Source organism: Sturnus vulgaris, chromosome 14 (genome assembly GCF_052056855.1).
Source record: "Sturnus vulgaris isolate bStuVul1 chromosome 14, bStuVul1.hap1, whole genome shotgun sequence".
NCBI classification, from domain to species: Eukaryota; Metazoa; Chordata; class Aves; order Passeriformes; family Sturnidae; genus Sturnus; species Sturnus vulgaris.
This window is the reverse complement of record NC_142256.1, coordinates 16,062,211-16,087,442: the sequence shown is the minus strand read 5'-3', so window position 1 is coordinate 16,087,442 and position 25,232 is coordinate 16,062,211. Positions and strand designations below refer to the sequence as shown.

At 39.4% G+C, this 25,232-nt stretch overlaps 1 long non-coding RNA gene across 1 annotated transcript in view; it reads right to left on the bottom strand.

Annotated features, from left to right (window-relative positions):
* Positions 1 to 5,244: 5,244 nt before the first annotated feature.
* LOC148222163 (uncharacterized) overlaps positions 5,245 to 25,232 on the bottom strand; it is a 36,503-nt gene continuing 16,515 nt past the window's right edge. The window contains exons 2-3 of the long non-coding RNA XR_015806925.1: positions 9,471 to 9,522; positions 5,245 to 6,570 (exon numbers count right to left, since the gene is read on the bottom strand). This is a non-coding gene — a long non-coding RNA (uncharacterized LOC148222163). The remainder of the gene's footprint in view (positions 6,571 to 9,470; positions 9,523 to 25,232) is intronic.

Sequence of the window (25,232 nt, the reverse complement as noted above, 5' to 3'; positions counted from 1 at the left end):
GAAAATTACAGTGAAATTTATTCTACTGCTGTCTTGCAATAATATTGAGAATTGTGTTTATTTCATCTTGTAAATGGCTCCATTCTGCACTTGTTTAGATTACACAGGTATAATATGCAAGCAAAAAAGGACAGGATTGTTGCATTATTTTATAATATTGGTTACTTTTTTTTTCCTGAGAGGTTGCAATGTACTTTTAAATAATCTATGCACAGCTACTGTGAGTCAATCAAAAAATATTGCGCTATCCTGCTAAGTCCATAGACAACAAGACTCAGGCATGTTAAAATCTAAATCAAAGGTTAATCCATACTTTGTTATTTGACAGAGCTAAAACATAGTAATTCATTTTCTTTATGGGTTAAACATGCTGAGCATAGTAACTGATATATTATTGAAATTTGGGGTTTATTCTCCATTAGCTCTGACAACAGAGGGACCAGTACAAGAAATGCTGGATGTTTTCTGTGGATTCTGGTATGTGCCATAAACATTTAATGTGGCTCATTAGCACAAAGCTTGGTATTAATAATGGTGGGGTGAACAATACACTTACAGGGGAATGTTAACAACTCTGTGCCAGTTCACACTTCCATTTTCCAGTAGCAAAACCATGTTTGTGTTTGGTGCTTGTCTATAGGTGGCAGCAGCTCCAACTCTTTATAGGCTGCAGTTAAGGCCAGAAAGTTGTGCAGGGAAAGTTTAGCAGTTTCTGCAGAATCTGATGTCACTGTACACCCCTTGGAGAGGCATACAGCAAAGAGGAGGGGAAGGTACGTGGCAATGGAATTATCTTATAAATAACTGGAAGGCTTTTCCTCCTGAACCCAGACGTAAAACTTACCCTTCAGAATCTTTTATTAACATCAGTTGAAAGGAACGTTTAAGTATCTATTTATAACTTATATTCATGTTTGTGTTTGAAGATGAATGGCAAAACTTGTAGTTTAATAATGTCAAGTGGGTGCTGTTCAAATCTTAGTTTTAATATAGCTGCATGAAACAAACAGTCTCTATTGGCTTAAATTTGGACTAAGGACTAAGTAACCGAAATACAAAGATTAATGATCACCTACTGCCCTAAGATGTACCATGGAAAGCCTGCTACAATTCAGCTCTAAGAAGAGGCAGCTGCTGCTGGGAGGTGAGTATGTGTAACCATAAAGCATAATAGGAATGAGGCACAGTTCCCTTTTTTTCAAAGTTTTTCTGTACCGTGTTGAAAGATGAAAGAAACTTTGTGGGATTGTAGCTGCTGTCATCTTCATTGTCTAAAGAATTCAATTTAAACATCTGGACTCCGCTGTGCTGTGCACTGAACAAATGGAAGCATTTTCAGGCTTAGCAGTTTTGTGCTCAGATGTCAGTGACCCACTTCTGGTTCCCTCAGTCCTTTGAGTTTGCTCCTACAAACCTCCTGCTCCACTCCCAGGGAGGTGGTTTCTTTGTTATTGAAGAGCTTTGGGCTGCTTCTGTGAGGGAATATTCCTGCTTCCCTTCCCAGCTTTAGGCAGCCAGCCAGGCTGGCTGCTATAGGGAGGTCACCTATGTACACAATGCAGAGAGACACTGAATATTTGGGTGATTTAATCAGTTCCTAAACTGCCTAAAATCTGTCAGCTTGCTCCCTTCCTAGCATCTCAGCTTCTTCCTAAGCAGTACTGGGGTGCTTCATGCATTCCTGTGTGAGTAGACTAATCATTCCAACTCAAGTTCTGCACTGCTTGCAATTAAAAGAAGGATGTTGTGGGTCATGTGAAAATCTATCTAGATGCTAGAAAACCCCTCACCTTCCTACTGACCTCCCCAAAGCTGAACCTTCCCAATTTGGTCTCACAAAATTTCTGAACTGATTTGTTTCTGTTTATTTCAATTGAACTTCAGCTGTTAACTATTCTCTTACCTGCCTGTTCAAAGTAACCTTCTTCCCTCCTTTATGGGTCTGTGAGATGCTGAGGAGCAGCTCAGTGTTAGGTTGTAAATAGTCAAAGGCCACCTGGGAATGCAGAGATTGCTGCCTTCATGGCTGGCAAGGGACACTTTGCTACAAAATAATATCTCTGGTTCTTGTGCTCTCCAAGAAGGTGACATGAAAGATAGTTAGGTCCATATCATGAACAACATGAGAAGGAGGCATCCCATATCAATTTATTTTAAAATTTGCATTGCCTAAAGTTCCTAGGAATCAGATACCTAATGATAGTCATGGAGACATATTTCCTGATTTTTCAATGAGCTATTTTTTGATTGAAAGAGTTTAATATAGCATAGAAAATGTCACTTAATTACAACTTGTTGTTAGTACCCAGTGAGATGAACCCAAGCTCCTAAATTAGCCAGGTAAAGTAGGTGCCTAAAGCTAATGGCACGAATATCCAATGGAAAAGACTGTTACAGGCAGAAGATTTACTTCAGGCATAGAAAGGGAAGGGCACAGTAATGGCAAAGGTGGTGAGGGAAGAGCATCTGCTCTGATGCTCCCCCACAGTCTGAGGGTAGAGAGGTCTGCCTGGCAGAGCTTCCTAGGTCCCTTTGCCTCCTGTCCCTGTCACTGATGAGGGGGAGAAAGCCCTGGCTGCCTTTAGGCCACCCCTTCCTCTGGGCCCTGTCAGCAGTGTGAGTAGGGCTCAGGGAGGTGGCAGTGGGAAGGACATGCCAGCCCCTCTGGCACAGTGGAGAGGGTCTAGCAGCCAGCAGGGCCTTGTAGGAGCCACACAGACCCCTCCAGACAGACCAAGCAGCTCTGGGGCTGTGCAGGGGTGTGGACACACTGTTAGAGGTCTTGGAAAATTACAGCCAGGAAAATCATTCCCAGGCTGAAGTCTCTCCTGGTTCTCTCAGATCCTTTCCCAAGATGATAACATGCTCAGCTCAAGCAGGGAGTTTTTTCCCAGGATGATAGTTTTGTCAAAACAGAATGGAATTAATAACATAGATTAACACCTGGTGTTGACCATGTTGACCGTCCTGAAGTACTGTCCCAGAGGCGTTTTCCCAATTATCCAATGAACTACTGTCTTGTCTTAGTTCAGTGAAACACCCTATAAATATGAACTGTGTTCTCAATAAAAAGGCTTCTTTCCCCAGGGAAGTCTGTGTTCCTATCATTGCTTTCTCTAGTGCAGTAGCAGCACAGGGGGGCCAGAGCAGATTGTCCCAGTCCTCTGCCGCCTGCCACGGATGTAGAGGATGGCACAGATGGGTTGGTTTGAACCTCACATTTCCGAATCCCTCATAATCCATCTGGGTGGTGGTGGTGAGAATGTCCAGTACTCCAAATTGCCTAATTACAAGACAGAGATAGCTGTTAGACCACAAAAATTCCCTGCCTTGTCAGTGTGGCGATGAAAGTGGTCTCAAATGCTTAAAATGTTTTGTAAGTAGTGACAGGTAAAGCTGACCATGCCTGACGTAATGAAGGTGAGATGTCGGAAAGCACAGTTGTGCTCCCTGGAAGGACATTTCCACATCTGTTATTTGTTCAGACTCGTCCAGGACTTGGTGACAGCGGGCTCTCAGGCAGAGAGCTGGAGATGAGATAAACAAGGACTGTCACAGGAGCTGCTCTTCTGGGCAGGCTGCCTCAGGACCTGAACCCGTGTGGAGAGGTCTGAACAAAACCACAAATGAGACCTAAAAGGACTGAACTCCCTAAAAATTTTGAAACATGATAATTAACTGTACTTTGTGGAACATTAATACGTGAAATGGTTGATGTTGCCAGCTTCCTAGTCGAGTTCCACACTCTAGTGGAAGTTGTCCCTGCCCATGGCAAGGGCATTGGAACTAGATAATCTTCAAAGTCCCTTCCAATTCAAACCATTCTATGATTCTATGATATGGTAATGTAATACTGTGATATTTTAATAGGGTTTATGTGAAAATAGGGAGTTTTTTTCAACATACAGTGGATTAAATCTGAGCAGGTAGATGTCAGTGTGTTGGACTGAGCTCTGAAACAGCATTTTTCTCTGGAGCAGAATAGTTGTCAGTTGTGTTTCCGAAGATATTAAAACATAGCTGGGAATGGACATGTCCTGGCAGTGCATAAACAAGGGATCTTCCTGACTGTGCATGAAAACCATCAATTCCCCAGTATGGCAGCTTGCTTGCCACATAAAACACACTTGCTGATGCTCCTAGAAAATATTTCCCCTAGGCTTGTTAATGGGATATCTACACGTGGTCACACAGTCCAATTTATATTCATTTGCTTACCTGCTTGTGGAAACACTAACTAGAAATGTCAGGGTTTTTTCTCCAGGGTTGTCAGTCTCACAGTCCTTTTCCAAGGGCTGCCTTTCTGATTCAGTGGTTAGGTCAATTAATGTTCATACCGCCACTAATTGCATTGCTCCAAGAGTTACAAGAAAAATCAAACAGGACATAGCAACAATTATCCTAGGAGCTCTGTGTGACTAGGACAATTTGGAGTATCACAACTGATTCAGTTTCCTACTAGTCTTTCTGTTTATGAATCCCCGAGACAGAACAATTTTGCTCCGAAGGAGGGTCAGTTCAGTGACTGCATCTTGCATGGAGTGGCACAATATTTTCATAAACATCTGACTGGAGAAATCACATTTATTAGTGGGGCAGTCAGCCACGAGTAACAATAAGGAAGAATTTACATGCCAGAATGGGCAGAATGGAAAGCATAGAAAGAGTGGCACCAACTAATTTTGCTGCCATCCTGGTTCTTAGCTATATTAAGACTGCAATCATTAAAAAACTGGGCAGCTTCTAATTAGCTCAGAGTGACCTGGGCCTCATTAGTGCCCATGTCCAATAGATAATTGAGCTATTTTCTTGTCTTCTTATTTCCATGTTCACGCAATGTGGAAAAACCAAAGGAATGTTAGGAAGGCCGGACGAGTGCTCAGCATGCAAGATTTTTATTTTTATAGAGAGGAATAATAGCTTCAGTTTTATTTTCCAATTCAATGCTCGAGGGGAATGTATAGAAATACAAAATGAACATCAACAAAACAGAACAGAAAGCCCTGGCTATGGGAAATAACTTCCCTTCCCTTCCCTTCCCTTCCCTTCCCTTCCCTTCCCTTCCCTTCCCTTCCCTTCCCTTCCCTTCCCTTCCCTTCCCTTCCCTTCCCTTCCCTTCCCTTCCCTTCCCTTCCCTTCCCTTCCCTTCCCTTCCCTTCCCTTCCCTTCCCTTCCCTTCCCTTCCCTTCCCTTCCCTCCAATCCTACTGAAATACCAGGACAGTCTAGTGAAAACTGACTTTCTGATAATGCTAAGTTACAAGATTGCAGCACCTGTTGGTGAGTAATATCCAGGAGCCTAGGACAGCTCCTCTCCAGTGTGAGTGATTTGTTTGAAGTATCAATTCAGTCTGAGATAAACAGGCTGATTTTGTTAGGACAAAGTATGAAAGAATGGAATTTTTTTCTTCAAAAATATAATTTGTGATATAGGGGGACTGAAATAAAGAATATGTTGTAGAAAAAAAATAAAGGTTTTTCTTCTCCTTCAGGTCAGGCAATCTTGATTTGAAGTGTTGTAAAGCAAGGAGTTGTCATCTAGAAGGCAAAGGTTTATGATGATATGACTGAAGCAAAACCTGTCTGGGGACAAACAGAGATGCAGGAGAAAAAAAAGCAGAGATAAACATTTCCAGGTTTTCTTATTAAGAAAAAAATTCTATTTTAATAGACAGTGACTTTAGAAAATTGTTTCTCTCTCCTGTACATTCCCCACCCCCAAGATGCACAACACACTCTTTCCTATTCATGTAAGTACCCCAGACCCATTTCCCAGCTACTTTTCCAGAAAATTAAATGTACCAACAATGGAAGGTTATTTATCATGACTGTTGTAATTGTACCCATGAAAATGGGAAAATGAGATAACTTCAGTGAATTACAGACCTGCAAATGGAAGCTGCAGCCACTGTTTTTCTGGACATGTCTAATAACCTGCAGGCATTCACCACGGGTTCCAAAGGCCAAGCTCATTAGCACAAAGGCAGGTGTTTGTGCATTTCCATTTGTTAAATTAAAATGATCGCAGTCATTTTGCTAATAATGCAATGTGCAAATGTAGACCATCTCAGACTAGCAGTTTGAGGAGAGAACATTTTTTAAAAGTGAGAAATGAACTTCACCAATCTAATTGTTTGTTATTGAGATAAAGATATTTCTATAGTAAGCTATCAGCTCAGTAAGGTGTGAAATATTGGTCTACTTTAACATCTCTCATTCCCATTACAAGGCTTCAGTGAAAATGTTCTTGTGGGCTCTGGTTTGCACTCTCAAGCTATGGGTGAGGGAGTGCTGAAGTGTGCAGTGAGCAGGAGGTCCAGTCCAGTGTTGAAGGGTTGGCTGGACCCTGGTTTGGATGTCAGTGCAAGCAGTGTCAACCTGGTAAGTCCAGCAGGGTACTTGGCCAAAACACTTCTTGAAAGGTGAGTCAGAAAAGGAGAAGGTTCTGGAAGATATCGGTGCCTGAAATATTTCACCATCCCCTTCCCTCCTTCCTGTGCTGGGAATGCTCCAGATTGCAAGGATCTTGCTGTCCTGGGTGCTCTGTGCAGAGACCTGGAAACACCATGATCTGCAGACAGAGGGTTAAACAAGGATCACAGAATCACAGAACTGTTAAGGCTGGAAAAGACTTCTGAGGTAATTGAGCCCAACCATTAAGCCAGCAACACTGTGCTCAGCACTAAACTATATCCCCACGTGCCACATCCATATGCTTTTAGAAAACTTGCAGGAATAGTGATTTCACCACTTCCCTGCTACACCCTGAGTATGTTAACTTTCTTAGTTATTTCTTTTTTTCCCCCTTGACTTGTATTCTTTCCCTAAAAGTGGAAAATATATTTATTTTCTATTTTTGAAAATTCTAGATGAAATTGTGCAAGTCTCTTCAGACTTGACAAAAGACCTACAGGGTAATGCAGTGAAGCTTAGTCTTAACAAAATAACCAAAAATTGTGCTAGGAGCATCATAACTTTAACGGAAAATTTGTGAAGGTTTTCTGAAAAGTAGTGCATCCATTTAATGCTTATTTGGAAAACTAAGTGTACTGAATGTATAATAAACAAAAACACAGAATTTCTGGCTTTGTCTCATCTTTTTTCCTTGACATGACTTTATTATCTATTACAACTAGGAAAAATCTTTGCATTCCAAAGAGAAGGTTGTTTTTAAAAATACATGCGAATAAAATAAATATTAGTATGGTGCAAACACTCATTGAATTATATTTTTATCTTATTTTTTTAAAGCTTTGGTAGAAGTTTCTGTTTAATAGAACTCTGAAGCTCAGGCAGTAATTGCATGTTGGGTTCAATGTTAGCTCCTTTACTGGTAAAAACGGAAAATGAATCTGCTATGGCAATGTAAATCTAGAGACATAGAACTGAATTAACTGATATTTCTCAAGATTTAAATTAACATAAATAGGACCAGAATTTTCTTCCTCACTTTCATATATAAATGCAGTAAAGGTCCAGGCAGGAGTTCTTACTTATGCATCCCTTATGTCTTGAGAGTTCATGATTCATGTGCAGTCATAAAGAGTGGATAGCTCATAATTTAATTATTTAATCCATAAAATCCAATAAAAATAAAAGAAAAAAACGTTAATGCTTTGTTCACAATGACTTTATGGTAACTCTCATGTACTCATGCATTCATTAGCAGACAAAACAGGTTTGTGTAAGGGCCCAATTGTGTTTTGTTTCAATCAACTCTGAAAAGATAATCAAAAAATAGGGAAAAAAAGAGATAAACCAAATAATGAAAATTAAGTAAAAAGGGGATCTAAAGCTACCCACTTGGGCTTAAAGAAGCCTATCCTTACTTTTTATTGTTCCTGAGTTAAAAATTAACTAATGCTCTTTAAATTTAAGAACTGTTCAGTTCATTACACACATGACTTGACAGTGTAAACGTTTGAGTTAGAAGAGGTACTTAAAGCATAATAGGAACTCATTAATAGCATTAAAGGAAAATAGAAAAAAGTTTGGATTAAGTAGTCATGACTCCAAGAAAAGAGTTGTTCCACAAAACTTCCTGGCAGTCAGTTGAAAAAAGAGTCAGGAACACACAGGCCTGAAGTCAGTTAAAATTCAGTGTCTCTGTTCCACCTTTGCATGGAAAGAAACCTCTGCTTCCCAGAAGGGGGTTTCATGCAGCAGGGTAAAGGTCAATCCTCCCTGAGAAAAGGAGGATGTGCCTCCATCCAGTGAGGGCCATGCTGGGCATGTAGTGCAGGAAAAATCAGTCTTTTTATTGGCCTGGGCTGTCTGTTGGGCACACACAAGCATGCAGAATGCCAAAAGGGAAGAAAAAAACTCAACATCTGTTTTGCCTGGTAATAATACTCTTTTTTTATACCATGCAATACCTGTACATTTTCTTATTAGCAATTCAAGTGGGAGTTGGCTGTTGAATTAGTGGCAAGTGCTGGCATATAAGAGAGATGATTTGTAAACTCTTAGAGATGTGTATGCAGCATTTTCTGAAGGAGGTGGCTTTGGTACTGTTATGCATGTGAACAGCCTGGAAATTATAGGATTTTAGCTTTTAGAGAAATGTATTACTGTTATGGGCAAAATGGATCTAAATATCTCAAATTTTAATATGTCTGTCTGAATCCAAACTGAGAGGATAGCTGTGGGATATCTCTACAATAAAATATTTAATATTCACTTTTTGTGATCAAAACTGATTTACTTCAGTGCTATTAAGTTTTGCCTTTTTAAACCATGATGCACCTTTCAGTAGGAGGATCAGGCCCCACTACCTTATTGTCAGCTGTGAATGCAACTCATTGTTAAAGAGTTTGTGATAAATTTATTTCAGCTTTGTCTCCTAAAAGGGTCTCATCTTGCATCTTTTCGACACTGAACATTTTCACTGAGGACTGTGTCACAAGGGAGGTATAAAACACAAGTATAAAATCAGGTATTTGGATTACAAGATAAATCTTTTTGGCTGGTATTTATTATTACTAGCTAGCTGTAGTGATGAGGCAAAGGGATACTGATAATAACAAATTTGAAGAGTCTCTATTTTGAAAAGGCATTTCTACCAGATAAACTGGTAGAAAAATATTCATCAATCATTTAGGACTGTCTCAGGAATTTATTAACTTTTCCATAAGCTGTATATTTCTGCCTAATTATATCATGAATAAACAGCTGCAATAAACAGCGAGATTCAATCTTCTGAATAAGCACATAACTACATTCTTCACTATTTTCTGGTTTTTGACAGCTTAGCAGTTAAACTGGATGAACATGGAATATAGTACATGAAAATGGATGAGAAAGAAAGTGATAATGTAGCATATTTTCTCCACTTCCTACTGAAACAGTGTAAAGCAATCATTTCTAAAAACCTCTGTCCATGTATTAGTTAATCAATACGAATGTTCAGCCGGCTCCAAGATATTTTAACACCTGTCAAAGTTAACTCAGCAGTCATTGTTCAAAGCTTACATGGAAGCGAAAACCACAGCAGAAAACCTTTCCCATCTCCAGGGGATTATTTCTGGGGAGAAAAAAAGAGAGATTCTGGTTACTAGAAATGAGCTGGGGAACAGAGCTCCAATTCTCAGATGATCCAATTATGTTTAGAAATACTACATAAAAAAAAAGAAGTACAGCTGTTAGAGTGAGGAATTTAATCATGATTATCTGTCTCTTGTGAGGCAGTGTGAAAATCTGCCAAACCCACCTTTACTTGGTTACCCCAAAGTATGGGAGGGAAGGAGAAGTAAATGCAAAACGGTGCATCAGGGAGGCACCATGATAGAGTGCAGCAAGGGAAATAATTTCCTCTCATACTGGGAAAAAGATTCCTTTTCAAGACCTGTGATATTATTAATGAAGTATAAAACTCCAGTGAAGAACTTTGGCTCGTGTGTTGCTAGCACTGCTCCTTGGAACAGCAGAATACAGCTACCTTTGCCATGAGGGTAAAAACAGATTCCTGACTCATATACACATTCTGCCCCTCCTGTTATACACATGACAGGTTTTATGTCTCATATAAATACTTGTATTTAACATTTAATGTCTATTGCAATAAACATATTAGTTGTCACGCTTATTTTCTCCTCTCATTCAAATCACACTAGGCTCAAGCATGACAAACAAGTGTGATGCATATTTTCTGGAGGTTTAAAAACATACCTGAAATCTGTATAGCACTGTTCTTTAAAAGTGAAAATTAAATGTACCATGTCATATTTTTGCTTCAGAAATGGAAGTGGGGAGTGTTGCCTTGACACTGTGGACCTGAATTAACACACTATACTGTTTTATACATGAATGAATGAATGAATAATATATGAATAAACTGATTTGTACATACGTATTTTTGCCTTTATTAATTACTTCTAAGGAACCTGGGGATTGCGTTCTGACTGGCATGTACATGCACCCACAGGCACCACCCAGGACCCCTCCCTGGGCTCTCCAGGGATGCAGGTTGCCCTCATCCTTGTGGTGGCTCCTCCTAGGAGACTACTGCTCATATCTTGGTGTCTTCCTTGAAGAGGACACTTGTCTTCTGCAAAAGAGAAGGGATGCTGTATTGATCCTGCATTTCCTTCACCAAGTGGAACAAGACACAAGACATTTTTCAGGCTCTTCCTCACCGTTGCTGTTGATTCAGCCACTTGCCCATGGCTGTCCTGTGCCAGCGGGCAGAGCTGGGCTGGGACAGGCAGGGACACAGAGTGTGTGCCCCAGCCACATCCATCTATTTTCACTGAGTGACCTAGAGTTCCATCTTCATCTCCACCCACATCTAGCTGAAATAATGAAGTGCCCCTATTCCCAAACCTGCCTCTTGAGTTTTTCTGTGGAACTGCCAGGGCTGTAGCAACTCTGCCCTTGGTCTGCCCTGCTGAATGTGGGACCTCTGCATCTTGGAGGGGAGATATTGTTGGATGTTGTGAAAGGAAAGGCTAAATGAGAAATACCTGTGTCTGCCTGCTCCTGGGGAAATTATGAATCCAGAAGAGTGTGGGCTATGAAAGCCATTAATATTCTGCAGAACCTTAACCAGGCAGCAGCATACTTATTTCTGGCTATATGCCAGACAGGCAATGGACTGCTCTAAGGGCTGTGATTCTGAAAATGAGTTCTTCATCACCTGTGTGGTGCTAACCCTGATCCTTTAGAAGGTTTTTTAAAAATTATTATTAATATGTCTGTATCTATATATTCATGCCTGAGTATGTATATCTGTGTGTGTATACTCCCTCCAGCAAGCCCAGAGTCAGGCCAGTTCAGTGCTGAGCCCAGGCAGTTGCTGGCAGTGACCTCATGGTCATGCTCCTTGTGCAGCATCTCTGCTTGTTAATAGATCTGCTTCCATGCTTAAAGTCACTTATTCTCCAAGCCATGGACAAATTTATGGATCATTAGATTTATGCATCGATTATCTGGTGATGAAAAATGCCCTACTGACAGTACTGAAAACTGATGCACATTATCTTGCCGTGAGCAACACAGGCGGCAACACTGAAGGCATTTTTTGTCAAAAGCAGAGATTTCCTTACAGTCCCTGAAGGGTTTTTTTTTTGTGAGGATTTTTTCCACACTGGTCCAGTAGTAGGTTACATGAGTTCAGAGCTATGGAAACCTCAAGAGTTTTCTTCCGCTGCACAGCAGTGACATAAATTATTTCCTGACATTGCCATCAGGGTCTCTTCCTTAGATGGTGAATTTCACAATCAAACTTAGAGCTACCAAGGAAAAAAAACCAACAAAAAACAGGGGAACTCTATGCTATCACAGTCATTGTTTCCTAATGTAGAACAATTTGATTTTGTTTTGGAGACAAAGAGAATAAACCAGCATGTATCATTATACTGCTGTATCTATCAGTAGTAAATATGTATACTGTACAGAATTCCTCTTATTCTATTTTCATAAGGCTGCAGGAGACCTAGACAAGATAGCAGGAAGGCCATAAGAATGACTATAAAAATGAAATGGCATCTGTTTGTAGCAAGTACTAAGTGGACTGGAGCTTGCTGTGTTGGAAAACTGATGACTGCAGTAAGGATCTAACAGGAGCCTACAAAATTATCAGCAGGTTGAGGAAGTGAGTTGTGAATCATCAACATTTTCTATAAAGCAGAGATTTTAGAAAATGTCTTCTTGGAGATATAAACTTCCCCATGAAAGTGTTAGCCAATTGTTTTTACCAGGAGGGGCTGTTCTTCCCAACAGGTAATTAAATTACAGAACTGATTGCCACAGGGTTAATGAGCTGGCAGAAAGTAAAAAATTAATTTTAAAAGGAATTAATTCATGCCAGTAAATAGGGTTATGTGGATACAAACATATATCTGACAGATTATCTATATATAAAATCCTTTCATATATACATATATATAATGTAAGATATTTAAATATATACATAGGAAATCCTTTTTCAGAGTGAGGATAGATTTTTAGCTGTGTTGTATTAAAACTGATTCCACCTCTGGGCACAATTAAAGCAAAAGAATAATTTATAAGGTGTTGGAAATGGAGTTTCTCTGGCACAGACAAAGAAGTTGCACGTTTGCTGCTAGGATGATATTTACCTGGCTGCTCTATGCTGCTCTGTAGTGTAAGGCTCTTGCTGCTTTGATGAAAATCTGAGAACACCAAATTAGAGTCCGCATTAGTTATGTAGGTAAAAAAAGTGCTGAAAACATACAGGGCTGCCAACACAGTGTGCGGCTGCTCATCCTTTCCCTACAAAAAATATACTCGTATAGATCTTCATCCTCCACAAAATGACAGGACAGCCCCACTTGCCAGAAATATTTTCCTGTAACTATGCTATGGTATTCTTACAGGCTCCTTCTGTGACAGTAATACAGAAGTTGTGTCCATATGCAACTGTCCACAAAATGAAATTTTTCCCATCTAGGCAATGAGATTTAGTAGTTTCCTGAAACATACTTTCAAAATGATATAACAGTTTTAGTGGTTTTGCCCCATAAGGAAAGGTGCTGTCAACAGCAGCTGGACATGGCCTGCCGAGCCCTGGCACACCTGGCTGATGCTGCCGCCCCTTTGGAGCCTGCAGGATCCAGGCTAGGACACAGCTCTGTTCTGGGGACACTGGCATGGCTGGTCCCCATTCACACTTCTGGGTAAGGAGTCACAGCTCATCACCCAGGTGATCACAGAACACAAAGATTGTTTGTTTTGGGAGCAGGTGCCCAGTATTTTCCCCACAACCTCACTGTGCCTATCGAGAATGATTATAGTCTCTCAGTATCATAAATCATCAAGTGTTTAATGGGAGTTTGAGAGCAGTGGAGAAATCGAAATTATAAACTTGTTTCAAACATGAACTTTGCTGATGCTGAGCAGGTTTTGTCTCTTTCTTGCCTGACAGAGTCCAACAGAATGCACCTTTTAGTGAACAGGAACAGCTCTAAGAAAGCCAGGCACTGAAGATGTACAAAGCTTTCCCTGGTAAAGATGGATACAAAAATCTGAGGAATGCAAACCCTTGTTTGTAGGGTAATAGCAGAAATACTGTAAAAGACAAGAAGCTTTGATAAAATTGAAAAATATCTTGGAGCTACTGGCCAGTAATTAATCAAAATTGATGCTTTATCAAATTGATGCTGCTGCACGTTTTCTGCTGCTGGCCTGTGTCTCTGTTTATTGCTGAAAAGTCTTCTCTTGGCAATGACTTTTATAGAGAGATCTGGGAGAAGACTGCAGCTAAAGCTGTACCAGCTAATGGAGCTCCTGTGAGGAGGGGACCCAGGCGTGGAAGCTGCTTCTGTAGCAAACATTTGCCTAAAAATGTGCTGAACTTCCTCTATGAAGAACTTCTGGTTTTGGGCAGATTTTGCATATTTGAATATTATCAAGCACAAATTCAGTGTTTAACATTTAATCTAATTATCCCAGTTTCTTACATTTATAATGCTCTTTGGGACATTCTGTAATTAAGTAGCCATTAATAAATATTCCCATCAGTGTTGCTTTAGAGCAGGTCATTATGGAGTCAGCTTAAGCATGTGTAGAAGGCTCAGAATAAATAAATTAACAAAAATGTTAGCAAATAAATAAAAAGTAAGCTATTCCATGTACTTCTGTTTTCACTTCTACAGGAAGGCCTTGATAATTGAGCTACATATCACTATTAGAGATGCAATTACTTGTAATTGCCACCTTTAAAGGCAAGCTTTTGTTCCAAAAACAATATATAGATGAATTATGTTTTGTACAAGTTGTGAATTGCCTTTAGTTTTTTAGTATCAATCGTCACATGAAAAATGCTTATTCACCTTCAAGGTGGAGGCCAATCCATGAGCTCTGTTACACCAAGAGTGAGTTGGCAGCAGTCCACCAGGATCCTTTAAGCCAGTTTGGATTTCCAGAGATACAGTTCATTACAGAATTTGTCATATAACACAAAATAGATGGTAAAATCATTTTGTATAGAAAACAAATAGAAAATGTGGCTCTTAATCAGATACTAAAATCTCTAGAGCTCGTCCAAGGATTATTCTGGATTTACATTGTGTTTTTATGGAGAGGAATACAATCCTGCTTATTTTTCGGCACAAGAAGACTTTTCTTCATGATGCTTAAAGTCATGGTATATACTACACCCATGAAGTCAAGGGGAATGTCTTCATCAATAATCATCAGCTCAATGTCACCTCTATCACTGACTGCTGCACCCTGTGAATATTCAGCTTTACAGAGCCCATGTATAACATTATTCCACATTAGTACTACTGTGTCACTATGAAAGTTTAGCAGAAAATTGCAAATTTATTAGAATCCATTTGAGAATAACAGTAAATTAAAGAAAAAAATAAGGAAACACAAGTCAGCAGATTTTTTATGTAGATGAACTATTTGTACTGTCATACACACATAGAACATATATCATTACGTTTCCCACTGAGAAAAAATACTGTTCAGATTAAGCCTGCACTGTAAATGCTTTTATTTTTTTTAAATTTACAAATGGCTAAAAATAGGACTCAATAATGAAATTGCTGACGGGCCTTAACTACAGCACAAGAATGCAATAGTGTAGTACAGTTGTGCCAAGTTACATTATATTGCTGCGGTGATGAATTCAGGGTTGGTTTTGCTGAAGTGATGTTCTGCAGAAACATCTGTGGGACTGGTGAATTCATACCTGAGAGTGTGAGAGGGGATGTAAACTGAGCAAGCACTGGGCAGGACTGCAGGGCAGTGCAGGACCCCTTTGCAACACAGGATCACTGCACTGCTTAATAATATAATCAGAAGTCATTAGGACATTTGTGTATTACTAATTACTGACTAAGGGTGACTGGCTCTTGCTAAGCCTCATTTCTACAGCTCCCAAACTACTCTAACCCAACATCCAGGGATTTCTTGCTTACAGGTGATCTTGAGACAACACAACCAGTTCTAAACACTCTCCTATTTAATTTGGTTGATGGGGCACCAAATGCAGCAAAAGCCCAAAGCTATGAAATAATTTTCTGGAGCAAACACAAATTTGATCAGACCCGAGATGGTTCTCCATAACAAAACCCAAATTTATTTCCAACAGCCATAGTGAGCAGAGTGAAAAGATGACTTAGCTATGCCCACTCAGCCTATTTAAAGCAAATATTTGTGCAGCCAAGGATTTATCTTGCAATCTGGAAGTTGGAAGTATGGGTAGATGGTTTTTGTAGGACCCTTCCAACTGAATTATTCTAGTCCATTCCTATACAGTGTTAATCTCTGTTAAAAATAGTTGATTTGCATGTGACCAAATGTGGTTAGAGAGCATCATTACTGGTGTTACTAAAACCATAATCCACTGGAAAAAATCTTGCAACTGCATTGTCATTTTCTTCTTTTACCTGTTCTAATGCACAGTTATGTGTCTTGTTTCATGATTGTAATAGGTATATGCCTATCTATATCTCAATTTTTGTAAAAGCTGAGATTTTGACCTTTATTCAGATTTAGGACATGATCAAATTCTTAATTCTTTCTAAAATAAAAGTTTTTGGTATCAGACCTTGCAATATTACTTTGTTCTCCAAGTGAACCACCATTATTAGCAAAAATCTAAAGGGGCTGAATCTCTTTAATACCATTGAAAGTGTGAGTAGAATAGCCATGATAAAATTATCCTAATTAAAGCTAATTAACACACATTTATGCAAGGTAAAAAGGCCATGACAATAGGAGAATACAGCAGAGACACAAGAAGCAAAAGTTCAGAACCTCTTAGCTTGTGTAAACTGCTGTATCTTCCTATGAGATGCTGGAATTATGCAGATGAGTGCCAAATGAGGTTTAGCTTTGTGTCAGTTATGGAAGGAATTATTCCCTATCCATTAACATTCGTGTTATCAGTTTCCTAGTCTTTCAGAAATTAATATGTATTTCTGGGAGGATGACATGCTTTTTGTTCCGTACTCTGCTATTCTAGAAAGTTTTATTTACACATTTAAAATATGAATAATGTCCTGTGACTAGGTGACCAACTACAAAGAACAGATAATTAATAGAAGTGGAAAATCTGAAGCTAATGTGTTGGCTTTAAAGCATTTACCTATGCACTTATCAGACAGTTACAAGTGTGAATATAATTGTCAAAACCAGAATCATCTCTCTGTAATTTACAAGCAGAAAAATGTATTAGATTACAGGAAACAGTGTGTAAAACCATCTGGATGAAACTTATGTGTATATGAATATAAATGGTGGCAACTTTCTCTTGGTGTTGGCAAGTGAAAGTGCGTTTGATTTGAAGCTTCTTAAAGTGGAGAAATTTCAAGAGATTGCTTAATTTTATAAAGGGTTTGTGCACACACATGCATGCACACAAACATTTTTTGGCAAGTTCTCCTGGGCTGTCTTCGTATTCCATCTGGCAGGGTTCAAGCCATGATCCTTTACTTATTTTTTTTCGTGCTGCAGTATTGTAGTTTGTTAGCTCAAAACTGTAACTCAAAACTCAAAAACTGTAGTAGGGATGCCAACACAGATGGTGTCCTGCCAGCTTTTTGCAATTTTCCCTTAACCCTGAGATGCATACCATGTGCGAGAGGGGGATATGCATCAAGACACTCCCATGAAACTCCATGGAGTGTCTTAATGATTTTGCACTTAATAAAGTGATTTGCTGAGTTTGGTTTTAATAAAGCAGTTCAGTATAGCAAGCAAATGTCTGAGATGCATTTGCAGCAAATACTTTGAAAATACACTGAGCTTGTGAAAGAGCATCAGTATGACTGAGGAAAAATGTTGGCTGAACTGGAGAGAAAAAATCTGACATGTTGTGCCACCCTGCCCATTGCAAAAGCAGTTGGTCTGTGGACCTCATTATGAACCTTGGTTTTCTCCTATCAAAAACAATCCAGTAGAATTCAGAGAAGGAAACAAAAGATGTGTAATGGACATTACCTGTTCTAACAGTCTTTCCTTCAATGTAGTTAGAAAGTTTTAGTGTGGGCTGTCCCACAACCTTGGAAATCTTACAAGAGGTTGTTTGGTAATTTCCCAAAATTAAAGCCAGCATTGATTATTTTTAAACATATTTCAAAAAAACATCAGCCAAACTCAGATTTGATTCCTTTTTTAATAGGCTAGAGACACTGTTGGCCATGGTGGGTAGAGGGAAGGGCAGACACATGTAAAAGGTAGAGTTGCAAAGTAGCAGCTGCTCTGTCATGCAAGCATTAAAATGCATTTTGATTCTCTATAGCCAAAACTCAGACTGATCCCAAAAATAGCATGTTTATTTTATTACAGTTTATCTTCATAACATGAAGATAAACTATAATAAAACCACCACAAATTCCCCATTTTCTCTAATTAAACAGATACGTTAACAATGAGGAACTGGTTTCATGTTATATACACAGGTATTGAAATTATCAGAATGGAAAGGACCCAGGCAATTGGATTAGAATAACATGTTTTTTCAGATAAAAAAGTATCTAAAAAAGGAACAGAAATCTGCAAAATGTCTCTTGGACCATTATACAAATTCATTCACATGTATATCTCAACCTGAAAGCTCATGCAGCTTTCTATTGCAGGAGCTCAATATGGGAACAAAAATAGCCTTTGTTGCCACTGTACACTTAATTACTGAAACAAAGGTGTTACAGTTTGATCCTTAGAGCATGGTGGGCTTGCCATGGGGAGCTCAAGTTACTACTTGTGGCTCTGGCTTGTTGGCTTCTAACACGCTTTCTCATTTAAGCTGTTCATGCCCCCAAATAGAATGGCAATTCATAGTTACTGCAAGTTGGTTTTTACCCAGGCTGTGAAGATGCCAAATGTCAGAGAAACATCTTCTTAACTTAATACATTATTCTGATTTTTAAAAAAAATTATCTTAGCATCTATAAACATTTAGTAAGTAAACTTTGGGCCATTATAAAATCTTTTCTTTATGAAATATGAAAGAATATCAGTAATTTATCATTCTCTGAATTTTATTGTTCTGCCTTTCTTTGAGTGTTTAGGACCAGCTAATATGATTTCTACAGCAGACCAGAGGGTGATTTAAATTTTAATATATTGCAGTCAGGCAGTGTCAATGCATTATTTCTGTCTGTGGAAAGGTACCAGTTCTCTGACTGACTGATTATGACAACAATGAAAAATCATATCCCCAAGATGCATCACAAAAAGATATAAAATGTACATAAATATGTCAGTTTATTATGACATTACAGGCACTAGCAGGAGTTGCCAAATGCTGGCGTACTGCAGGTATCTGCAAGGCTTAGTGATAACGGAGCTGTTGCCCAGAAATAACGTGGGGAGTTCTGGTTTGGCTCCTGGGTTCAGCACATTCAGGTGCAGGGCACCCGAGACTGGTTGGTGAAACCCTGGCTGTCCAGAAAGGGGCTGAGTGAACGGGTGATGAGAGGACATAACACAACTTGGGACAGCAGGCTCCTGTTCTTCCCTGGCCCACAGGCTGTGTGCAGCCCCATGTGCCAGGCACTGTTCCTGTCCCTCCCTTTCCCCTCTGCTGCCTCACCCCTTCTAGGGCAGCTCTGTCTCTTATTGTGTGCAGTAGAATGAGCAATGAAGCTCTAATCTCCTTCCAGGCAACATAAGCAATGCTATTAATATTTACCAACCATCACAATCAAAGTCCAAGTCACCAGAGCAGGGCGGTGCAAGCCCAGTGAGGGCTGCCAGTCGGGCAGTGCTCACCTTTATCCCCACAGTGGCACATGAAGAGCTCCCAGCTGGCTCCCAGCACGGCACAGACACTCCATTAAGACGTTTTACAGGAGTGAGTAGCATGTTCATAAAGGAGATTAAGCAAGGTACAAGTAGCAGAAAAGCAAGGACTTTGTGTGTGCTTCATTAGCACTCGTGCAATCCAGACAAAAGTGCAAGTGGGAACCTTTGAATTAAGCTGTTGCAAAGGGAATTATGACAAGGATATTCCTCAAAATTAATCTTGAGATTATATAATAGGCTATTTGCTAAACATATAAACATGCTAATGACTGGCCATTAGCCCACCTTATTAAAGGCATAGAAAGCAATTTATCCAGTGTGAGGAATAATGCAGCCTAGATTTTCCTCCTTTCATGAATTACTCAGCCGTTTTAATATAAATTGACTTATGTTGTCTTTTAGGTAGCAAAGTTCAAACTTAGATGACTTGAGAATATAGTCTCTGTACCTCTGTAAAAAAATACAGTGAAGCTTTTATATCAGCTAGAGATATGACTCTCTGTTTTTTAAATAAAAAGGAGATGGCTTAATGAAAGCTTGGTTAATACCAGGTAAGATGAAATCTGGGCGTGATTTCAAACCTTCTTCTAGACAAATGTAACATATTCAGATATTCCCATTTTACATTATACATATGTAAGAGTTTGGAATTAGCATCTCAGTTTTGGTAAACACTAATTGTATAGAATATTTTGGACCATTTCTCCTTGCATTTCATATATTGAGTACTAGCATTCACACCATTTGAACAAAATATTCAGGGTAACAGAACTTGCTGTATAGGTATAGATCATTTATTCATGAAGTCCAGTAACCTTCTGCAGCAGCAGCACTAACTTAATAATTACAACTAACCAAGCACCATCAGTGCATACTATTTGTTATAAAATTCTCTCTTTATTGTCACAAATAAACTCAGGGATCAAACTCCATGTTAAAGACATTAGTAAAGTAGATTTGAAACTCAGGTTACTGGAAGCTGTAATCTCCCAGCCCAAGCATAAAATCCTGGGCTATAAAAGTAACTCTGATTCAATTATTAAGTGACTCAGCATGATGCTGACTGCATGTGTACACAACACTGAACAAAGCAAGTCAGGAGCAGGAGAGAAAAAGTATGATAAGGAAAGATTATGTCTTTCATGGCATGACATTTAATGATGAAATTATGTGTCTGACAATAATTGTAGCAAATTATATTATTATGATTATATAATAATAAATTTTTTTTGCCAAAAAATTACCTCAACAAAATGTTTTAGAGAAAAAAAATATTCATGTAATGTGAATGTTACAGTAATGACGGGTGAAAACCAGGTATTTTATGTCATATTATCTGGTTTACCTTCTTGAGTAGTTAGATTTTATCAGACAGAAACAGAAATTAGGAATCCATTATTAGACATGAAACCAAGGAATAGGAATCTATGTAAGCATGTTCTGATCATCCAAGAAATCTGGCATTCAGGCATTTGCACATAGGCAGGAACTGTGATATTTTCCAAATGCCATCTGAGATCCACTTTGGAGGCATCAGTATTTTAGAAAAATCTAAAGGTTGGACTCAGACCTGCAAGTGCAGCTCATTGACATTTTGCCACAGCCCGAAAGCTGGTGCAGACAGAGGTGAGGAAATGTCACAATGCAATAAGATCTTTCAGCCATATGTTGATCTCAGGTTACCACAGAGAACAACCTCAGCCCAAGTCAGGCTGGTGAGTACAAATAGTACTTCTCAGACAGTATCTCCACATTCCCTCACGTCCAGAGGCTGCACAGGTGCAACTGGAAAAGAATGGTGTGGTAGAAGGGAATTAAAGTCCTCATTTCATGTTACAAGTACAAGGGATTGAATACCCAGTAGATTTTGACACTGCCTGGCAGTAATATATTAAAAGTTCAGTAATACCCTGTAACAGGTATGGTGCATAGACTTAAATTAAAAATGAAAACATCTGAATCAGAAAATTTTGAAAGGTCAGTATAAATAATCTTTGAATATTGAACCCCTGAAACTTCCAGCATAACATTTTGTAACATGTACACTACACCATTATATGATTGTGAAACTCAAACCCCGCATAAGTACATAAGCTTTATTATAACTGCTAGCCAGAGAGCTGAACTGCCTGTTCCATAGCACTTCACTTCTGTGCTGTTAGACAAAATGTGACCATCTTGGGGATGGCAATTCTTACTTTTCAGAAGAGAGCTGAGAAGATACTGGGAGCAGTAGGATTTTTCCTGCCACCTTTTGCTGCTCTGTGACTGCTACAAGGTGTTATCCAAGCTGCTGCTTCTAAGGCAGGGATTGTGCAAGGATGACTATATAAAATGAGACAACACATCTCTGTGACTGAGTCAAAAATCCTCCAACCCAATAATAAAATCTACAGCACACCCAGGACACAAACCCTAGTATTGTAAAGTCATTCTGCTTCACTGCCAAGGTCAGGGGAGGTAAAATGCCCTTGCTGCTGGCTCACCCAGAGGAGCACACTGGCAGCCACCCACACTCTGTCACACAGGTGGCAATCAGGGTGACATGCTGTGCAGTTATTGAGAGGGATGGTTAGAGTCAGTTCCTTTGGTGACTTTCAGGCAAAATCTGTTCTCTTTGCCACACGACAAAGCTGTTTGGGGAACATGGAGTGCCTTAGAACTGCTTTTTGCCCTGGTGGCTTTGATGGCCAAGTAAGCTCCCCTTAATTCATTTAGTGCCTTCTTGGCCCTGAGCCTGCCTCTCAGTCTCTGTACATAAAAGAAGTCAGACAGAAGAAATAAATGTCTTCCAGGGCTAACCTGAAATACAATCAGTTCTTTTAAACTGTTTCCTTCAAGATGGCTACATATTCCTTATCGTATCTTGCTGTCTTCAGACCCAGTTACCTCCCTTGAAGTGAGCAATAGATCCAAGCAGATGTTTTCTTATCAAGAATTCATACCAAACCTATTTATTTGAAATTAGCATATCTCATTAACTGTCTCAAGGACACTGTCTGAATTCATCTTTTAATGAGTATCTCAGAAATCTAGCATTTCAAAAGCAAAATAGAGCTGCAAATGGTCTTACTTTTTAACCCCCTCGCTTCCACAGCAGGCTTTTATAGGTGAGCAGTGGAGAAGGGGCTTTTCTAGGTAGCTTTTTGGAAAAGCCACACAGTTCCACTTGGTATTTTGGGCTCAGGATACCCCAGCCTGCCTGGATCCAAGTGCAGGTGTAGGGCTGCTCAAGCAGCAAAACCAGAGGGGAGGCTTGGGCATGGGTCCAGCACGATGCAGGGGAGGGTCTCAGCCAGTCCCCATCAGAATCATGGCTCTGGAACACCTTTTCCCTGCCCTGTGACCTCATGAACAGGTACTCTGCCTGTCCTCCCACCAAGATTTTAGGAGTTCCTTGCAGCAGGGAAAGGAATGGACTGAAAAGCAAGGGTGCCTCCATTGCAATCGGCTGCATAGCCCACTGATACATATATTTTTTCTGCATTTTCTTATCATGTTTTCTCCCTGAATAGTAGCAGCAAAGTAATTTTGGTACAATATTTAATCATTCAAAAGGAAATCTGATGTTTCAAAAGGAAACAGGCTGATGTGATATTTCACTTGGCTGTAATCCAAAAATCCACATTTGTTTGTTCTAAAATATGAATATTAGTGAAGCCAGAATGCCTCCAAGCACTCATTGAATTGCAATTTTTTTGTACTTCAACAAAGGCCTGAGAAAGTGTGTAGGATGTTGTCTGTATATCTTCCATAAAAAAGGCATCCTGATATAGTGACTGTTAAAGGCAATATAATTACACTAGAAATACTAGACTATTACACTGTCATGGGGACTGCAGAAATGTGGTTTTTTCCCAAAGGAATAGGCACATAAAGATGTTTTATGTTGAGTTTATGTGTGACATTGCAGTAATCAGTGAATTTGCTCTACGTGCTCAGGTGAACACTTCTATGGGTGATATGAATATTGAGATACTGCAGGACAGGTGTGGGCATGGCCTGAGAGCAGCTCCAAGCCCAATGTAACTTCCACTTCCACCAGCATATTTCTGTCCCAAGGGCTGGTTAAGCAGGATCCAGAGGAACTTCGGATTCACCACTTCCCGTGGGAGGTAAGTGGAAAAAAACCTGCACGTGTAACAGTGCATCCAGATGGGCCTGAGCACAATAGGCTTTTGAAATGCGTATCAGGGGAGGTATGGCTGGAAAATAGAACAGAATAAAGGGATTATGGGGAATGAGTGAATATTTAGAAAATAAAAAAGACTCGGAGCAAGGATGTTGCAAATAAAAAGAGATTTCAACTTCAAAGAAACCCATGAAAATAAAATATGTAGGAAACCAACCTGGAAATTCTGTTCACACCTGGGATGATTGATTTGTGAGGCATTTCCAGCACCTCAGCTGTGGTTATCCATTCCCACAGCTTCTTTGAATTTCATAGAATTTATTTTGAATCCAAGCAGTATAACACCACATAACTGTGTTGCTGAAATAGTATTTCAAGGTGTTTGGGACTTCAGTCCTGAAGTGGGAGGTGTCAGTGTGGCTCAATCCATTTAGCACAGCATCAGGGCTCATGACAATGTAGCTCAGGGTGTGCCAGCACTTCCACTACCAACCCCATTTTAAAGGGTTTAAATATGTTGAGTGGTTATGCAAAACAGAAGTGCTAGGGGAAAAAAAAATCAGTATTAGAATTTAAAAAGAACGTAAAAAGGACCCTTTGCTAATGAAAGCAGTGACAGATGTGCTTTCTGCAAGAAAATTAATAGTGCCTACAGAACAGGCAAAACATATACTAACTCAAAGATATTCATATTTATAAATAGCACACCCAAGTTTCACAGGATTGAAGCAGATGGAGGTAATACATAAAAACATTAACATTTTTGCAGCCAGGATATTCACAACAGCCAATGAAACAGGCTCAGAGATCTCTCCTTATTTCATGTTCCTCTAAATGCTAATGGAATTGTATGTATGCACTTGGAAAAGAACTTCCGGCTTCCAAAAGAATTGCATTATCTGCTTAGAGATCTAGTTGGTTTTTTTCCTGAGAGAGAGCTGTTTAGGTCTGCTCCTAGATAAAAGCAACAAAATGCATTAAGATGGGGTGTTATTATGCAGAATACATTTCTGTTTTTATGCCATAATCCCGGGAGGTGTTAAAGCACCTAACCTCTAGAGATTTCAAGTGAACACAATCACAGTGGTACAAGTACTTGCATGAGAAACACTGTTTTAGTGGGCAAGGGAAAATTGGTATTAAATGGCTTTGACTCTTATTATTTAAAGAAGGAATAAATATTTGATACATATAAATAAATACTCGCACATAAATAAATATGATCCTATGGATGCTAATCTTCCTGCAGGGAAAAGTGTATTAGCAAGGAAAGGAACAGTGTAAACCTCGATGGGAATACTAATCCCAGGTCAAACTAATAGCAAGCCTTTTATTTTCATTTATTAATTAGGGTAAGCTAATTATAGACTAGATTTCTTCTGACTGTGTTGCTTTCTTAAGCCCAATTAAAAGGGGCACAGCTGAAAATGTGAGTAATTTGAGGGAGTCCAACCCACACTTCTTTGAAAGGAAGGTGTTTAGTGGCCTTCAGCCCCAGCTATACCTTGAAAGTCTTGTTGCATCAGTAGTAACTACAGATTTGCTATGCAAGGCAAACTCCAGCTTTACATTGAATATATGACTTCAATGGATGGTGCAGCAACACATACAGCAGCAGATTTTGACTTATTTTCCCTGCCTCTGCTCTAGCAGTGGATATAAATCTAGAAGCATAATCTCCTGGAAGTGTGCATGTTATCTCAAGCCCTGCACAAATAAAAGCAGGTGAATTTCCATCCAGCCTGAGAAATCTTTTCATCAAGTGACTGCTTAAACATTTCTTCCAAGGTGAGTTTGGCTTACAGAGTCTGAGCTGCTGGCCCTGGGCAATGTGCCCCCACAGCATAGGGTATCTTGTGGTACACAGTTGGGACATGGTA